Genomic DNA, 6,022 nt, shown 5'->3' with positions numbered 1-6,022 from the left:
GTCTTAGACACACAGGCTTGCAGGAGAAGGACCAGACCCTCCTCTGGAAATTCGCCACTGCATAAAAGCAGTTAGGTAGTCCAAGCTTAGAGGCCAGAGCTGACATAAAAAGCCTCCTACCTAATGCTTCCATTCCCTAGGAAAGGCTCTGTGGGAAGGGGAGGAAGCTGTGGGACCCCAGATTCAGGAGCACAAGTTGGGGCCTTATTAACAGCTGCTTCTCTTGCCCAGTCATCCCCAAGTGGGAGACCAAGGCAGCGGGGCAAAGGGGAGGGAGGAAGAATATTTTCTCCCTTCTCTGGCACTGCCCCTGTTGCCCTAATGGCCAGTTCACCCTTTCCCTGGGGAGGCTCATGGTTAGGCTCTGTGTTTACTTGCTGCCTTTCATCTGCAATCTACAAACACTTTCCTTTAATAACACCTTATGTTAGTATAGTGCTTCTCTTCTAGGAGCCAAAAATACTTCCTATAGCTGATCTCTTTTATCTTTGTGACAGTCCCAGACGAGAGGGTGGTGACATGATTATACCTCTTCCGTCATGCAGAAGACAGGCTACAAGGCAGGTGAGGGAGACGAGACACCATGGCCAGGTGGGAGCCAGGAGTCTCCTCTGCAGTGCTTAGTGCTTGTTTCTTTGGAAGATGAGGACAGGGCTCCAAACTAGCCTGTCACTTAGGAGCTTTATTTCATCTCTGTTTCCTTAGTCCTTAAGCAGCAACTTCCCCAGGCCCGTCAGAGCTTGGCACCCAGGAAAGTGGCTGTGTGCTTGGTCTTCAGTGGGGACTTGGGGCTGATCCTGTTAATCTTGCTACTGGAAGCCCTGTCAAACCTGGGCCACCTGAAAGGATGACCACAGGTAGGCTCAACTATACTGCCTCTACTGTAACCTGTTGCCCTCAGCTCTGGGATGACAAAGCCAGGGTGAGAAGACAAAAGAAGCTGTTCCCACGTACTCAGAAGGACCAGAGATGCACATTCCTATAGCCTCAACTATTTGGTGTGAAGAAAGGCAGTTTATACTGTGTCAGGAGGATGGTTTGGGTCACCACCACACCCTTCTTCCAGTTTGGAAAGGCCATTGGGCTTCAGGGTTAGAAACTTTCAAGTGGCTCTAAATACCCCCAACTTGCCATAGAGGTCCCTCTGGCTGCCACCTCTGCTCCCTGCTGCTCCCTGCTGCTCCCCTCTTCTGCTCTTGGTGCCTGTGACCTTCCTTCCACCAGGAGGCACTGCTTTTTTCTGTGACCCTCAAAGCACCATAGGGCAGAAGCTGGGGCTCTGAGCCTGTAGGAGCCTGACCTGGCTCCTGGTTCCCCCAGCACCACCACCTGGTTCCCCCAGCACCACCACCCCCCCCACACACACTGGCTGAAATAACCTTCTCACCTGACCAGTTTTCTGAGTCTTTGGCCCCTGGAACCTAGACTTCCCTACAGCTTGCTTGCTTATTTGTTTATTTAAGATATTATTTATTTATTCATAAGAGGCACACAGAGAGAGGCAGAGACACAGGCAGAGGGAGAAGCAGGCTCCATGCAGGGAGCCTGGTGTGGGGCTCAATCCCGGGACTCCAGGATCACACCCTGAGCCGAAGGCAGGTGCCAAACCGCTGAGCCATCCAGGGCTCCCCTCCTATAGTTTCATGTAGAGAGAGCCTCCTGCTCTGTGCTGCTGGCAGCCCCGCTCCCGTGCCAACCCTCTTACCTGCCCTGTCTGCACACTCATTGTGTGCAGGCCTGCGAGCCTGCATAGTGAAAAGGAATGACTGCACTAGGCCTGGAAAGCTGGTGTGTGGCCCAGCTGGTCTGTTAGCAGAAGGTCTGTACCCCTTTCTTACTGATGGAGCCAGAGGAGGAAAAAAGTCATGAAGGAAAGGATAACCCTGTGTCTGAGGTCCTTCCCTACAGCTCACACTAAAGCATGCCAGTGGGCAGGTGTGATTAGAAGTAGAGCTTACAGAAAGAATGGGACAGTCCCTGCTCTCAAAGAACTCCTAGTCATTGGGAAAGGCATGGCTTGCCTTCCTCCAGAGTGAGCTAAAAACCAGACTCCTTTCCTCACTGGAGCAGTGGGAGGGGGCTGATGCAAGCCTTGTTTAGGATGGGAAGGCCGGCCTAGACACTGAGCACTTGGGAACAGTCCCAGATAACCTTGACTCCACCCTGGCAGTTGCCTCCACAACCCACAGCTGATGCCCTCATCCCTGGCACCCTGACCTGCCCCATCTCCAACCTCAGCTATCCAGGTTACTAGCTCAGTTAGCAAACAACCCCACAGGCCTGGTGGAATGAGTCAGAGCCCTGGGTCCCTCACCAACCTTTAGTTCCCACACCCAGGAATTCGGGGCCCAGGAGCAGGTCTGGGTGCTTCAGGCAAGAGAGGAGGCACCTGGCCTCTCCCTCCACCTAGAGATAGAGGCAACTAGAAGCTAGTCATTCAGAAAGAAATTCTAAAGAGCCAGGCAACTGTGTGTGGACCCAGTGTGAGACAAGGGGCCTGCCTGAGAGCGAAGACAGCCCAGAGGTTCAGTTCAACAGCCACGGGGGAGCCAGATGCTGCAGTGGTGAGAAGCCACTCCTGGGAACTGACACTTTCCCTGCGACTTGTCCTGCTTTTTCCTTCGCTGAAGCTTTTCCGGGTTACCCAGGGTCCTAAGAAGGTCTGCTCTCCCCTCGGCCTCCCCCAAGCCTCCCACTGGGGGCCTGGGGCGGCCCTGGCTGCGCTCCCAGGATGAGTCCGACAGGCAGAGCTGGGCTGGGCCCCAGAGAACCGAGCTGCGTGTCAGAGCCTGTGCCAGAATGAGGGGCCTGCACCACTCCCCCAGTCAACTCCCAGCAAGGGGTTCCTCCAAACTCCTCCCAGATACACGCAGAAGGGGGGGGGTCAACCCAGCGCCCTGGGGGAGGTCCTGGGGGCAGCCACACCACTGCCTCTGACGTTGCCCTTTTAAGAACACCCCCTCCCTGGGGGGGAGGGGGGTGCCGCAGACAGGTTCCTGAGGGAGCCCAGAGCCGCTGCTCCCCGCAGACCCGAGCAGGGAGACTGGGATGCCGCCGCGGGGTTGACCTAGGCCCAGAGCCCCAGCCTCTGCCACTTTGGGCAAAGCCCCTTCCCCGAGGGGAAGGCCTCTCTCTCGCTGCTCCGATTGGGCGGCTGGCGAGCCCTGCGTTTGGGAGCAGCCTGGGCCCCTCCACCGGACTGGGGCTGCCCTCCCCCGCTGAAACCTGCTGTTAGAAATGGTCTGGAAAATTATTTTCATTGAGGTGTAAATTGCTAATAAGATGGTGCGACCCTTCTGGGAGCCTTGTTTTTTAAACCCTGAAGAAGGGGGAGAATTAAGCTTCCATTTAGAGTAATGTTCATCCTTTTCTTCCATCTTGTTTCAGGAGGAAAAAATACCTATAATTTTTTTTTTCTTTCTTTCTCTACTCTTCCTCTGAAGCCAGCCCTTATGCGTGCTCCTGGGTGCCACCCCCACGTGGCTAGCTGTCTCCAGGCCCACCCGCACGTGGTTAGCTGTCTCCAGGCCCGTCCTCACCCATGTCCTCTCCCATTCCCCACAGTACTGACCTGCTTGGTTTCCCATCTTAAAACAGCCTCCCTGCCGCCCTGCCTCCGCTGTCAAATTCAGATCCCATCTGGCTCCTGTCCTCGAAGATAAACAGCAGCCACTTGTAGGCCCAGCTTCCTCATCAACATTCCCCGGCCTCCTCGTCCCCACCCCCTCAGAGGGAAGGTGGAACGTTCCAGAGGAGGGAGAAACACGAGGGAGCAGGAAGAAGGAAGCCTGGGGAGCCTGAGTGTGGAGAAGAGGAGGTGTTGAGGGTGGAGGAGGGCAGGGGAAGGAGACAGTACCTGCCACCAAATGCCAGCTCCCCCGGGCCCTGGCCTCCCCGCCCGCCCTGCACGTCCTGCTTCCCGTCCCAAAGCTGCCGCCTCCCCCCAAGCATCTCCAGGTCTCCCCCCAAGCATCTCCAGCTTGATGACCTTACCCACCCCCTAACAGACATATGGCTTCCCCCCCAGGCCTCAAAGCCTAATTCCCTCGCTGATCCCCGCCCCCTCCCTCCTCTGGACATTCAGGCACCCAAAGCAAACACCTGACAGTCACGCTGGACCACCTCCTTGTGGTCGCCAGTGGCCGCTGAGTCTCTGGGTCACTCACATCTGCTCGGGCTCTCCTCCTGGGCTGTTGTCACCAGCGCCCCCTCTGGTCAGCGACCCCGTCCCTCCTTTGGCGGGGCTGCTCCCCAGGCCAGCGGGGCTGCCACAGACCTGCCCACCCCTACCCGCCCCTGCCCACGTGCCTCATGGTTCTCCCCACTTTCCTAATAAAGCCCAGACTTCGCCCCCAGGGCCCACGTTCTTTACACGGTGGCCACAGTTCAGGTCAGTGAGCTCTTCTCTTCTTATCCCACCATAAGCTTGTAGCCCCAGCCTCGCCAACTGCGCTCCTCTCCCAGCACTGACCCTGCCTTGTACCCTTCTGTATCTGCCTTGCCCTTCCCTCTGCCCGGATGTCTTTTCCTCCTGCCATTCTGTGGAATCCCTCCTTCCCCTTTGAGGTGCTTCAAATGCCACCCACCTCTTTTGTGCAGCCTTCCTAACTCCTCCAGCCCCACACGGAAATATTCACGAATACGGCTCTACCACCGCATCTGTCTCTGTCCATATTAGACAGGTTGCTCCTTGAGGCCAGAGCTGGAGTCTTGTTCATTTGTGTACCTGGCTCGGCTCCTGGAGCACAGCTAGGGCTCTCTCCTTAACAATTCGCTTACTGCAGGTGTTGCTCTGGGATGTGCTGCTCATAGCTCAGCCCCAGGCTCCATCTCTTCCCCTCTGTGCTCAGGAGCCCAAAATGATCTCAGCTGGATCTTTGACGGACTGTACTTCAGTCATTTGGAATGCTGGACCTACTGAGCCAACCTCAGCAAATAGTGTAGCACCTATTACTAACCAACCTAATAGTGGGTTGAACCTATGGCTAGGTTAAGGCACCCAGTGCCATCTTTTAATGAGCCTCAAAGAAAGTGTGTATAACTTGGCTGGGACATCAGGCCTACAACTCCTAGCTGTTCCTGGCCTTGGGAATACAGTTTTGTGGTTAAAGTGAATGAGTTCAGGGCTGTCCACAGAGGAGCCCAGAGACCCAGCTGGCCTCCCAGATGGTTCCAGGAATGGACAAACACCTGGTCACTCCTCTATGCCTGCCTGCCATCCATCCATCTAACCAGTATTTACTGACTGCCTACTATGTGTCAAGTACCATGTTAGGTGCTAGTACTCAAGACACATGTTCTCTCTGTTTCTGGAGCTGACTGCTAGTGGCAAAGACAGATGTCGACCAAATAAATTAACAAGTAAATACTTTATGTAATTATAACTTGTGATATGTGCCAAGAAAAGGGGTATATTTAAGACTAACATATTCAACAGCTGGAAGGAAGCCAGGGTGTCCAGAACAGAGTGATGGGGGCGGCGGCTAGGCCCCTCAGGGCTTTGTGAACCAGAATGAGGAAGTTGGCTTTTATTCAAGCACATCCAAAGAGCCCCAGTACAAGGTTTTCAGGAAGGGAGAAACATGCTCAGATTCAGACTTTGCAGCATTACTCTGTGAAAGACACCACAAGAGGTCTTTCGATCCGGAAAATTCAGCATGTGGCCCATCCAATAAGAAAACTGGCCTGGACTCTTCAAGCAGTCAACATCACAAGAAACGAGGGAGGGAGGATAGGAAGCAAGGAAAGAAGGGAGGTTCGTGTCACGTACGTACGTGTATAAACCTCTGGTTTGAAAATAGTCACTATCAAAGACGTCTGAGGAATAGCGAGGAATTTGGATTAGACTGGGTTTTAAATGGAACCAGGAATCATCACTTGTGTTCTGAGTGTGGCAGCCACCCAGCGGGGCCTGGAGGAGGAGCTGCACACTGAGGGGTGGGGGCGCAGGTGCCATGATGTTTGCACCTCACTTTCACTTCGTTCTCTAAAAATTGGAGAAAATAAACATAGTGTCAGTGAA

Source organism: Vulpes lagopus, chromosome 3 (genome assembly GCF_018345385.1).
Source record: "Vulpes lagopus strain Blue_001 chromosome 3, ASM1834538v1, whole genome shotgun sequence".
NCBI classification, from domain to species: domain Eukaryota; kingdom Metazoa; phylum Chordata; class Mammalia; order Carnivora; family Canidae; genus Vulpes; species Vulpes lagopus.
The sequence above is the reverse complement of the archived record's forward strand: the minus strand, read 5'-3'. Positions refer to the sequence as shown.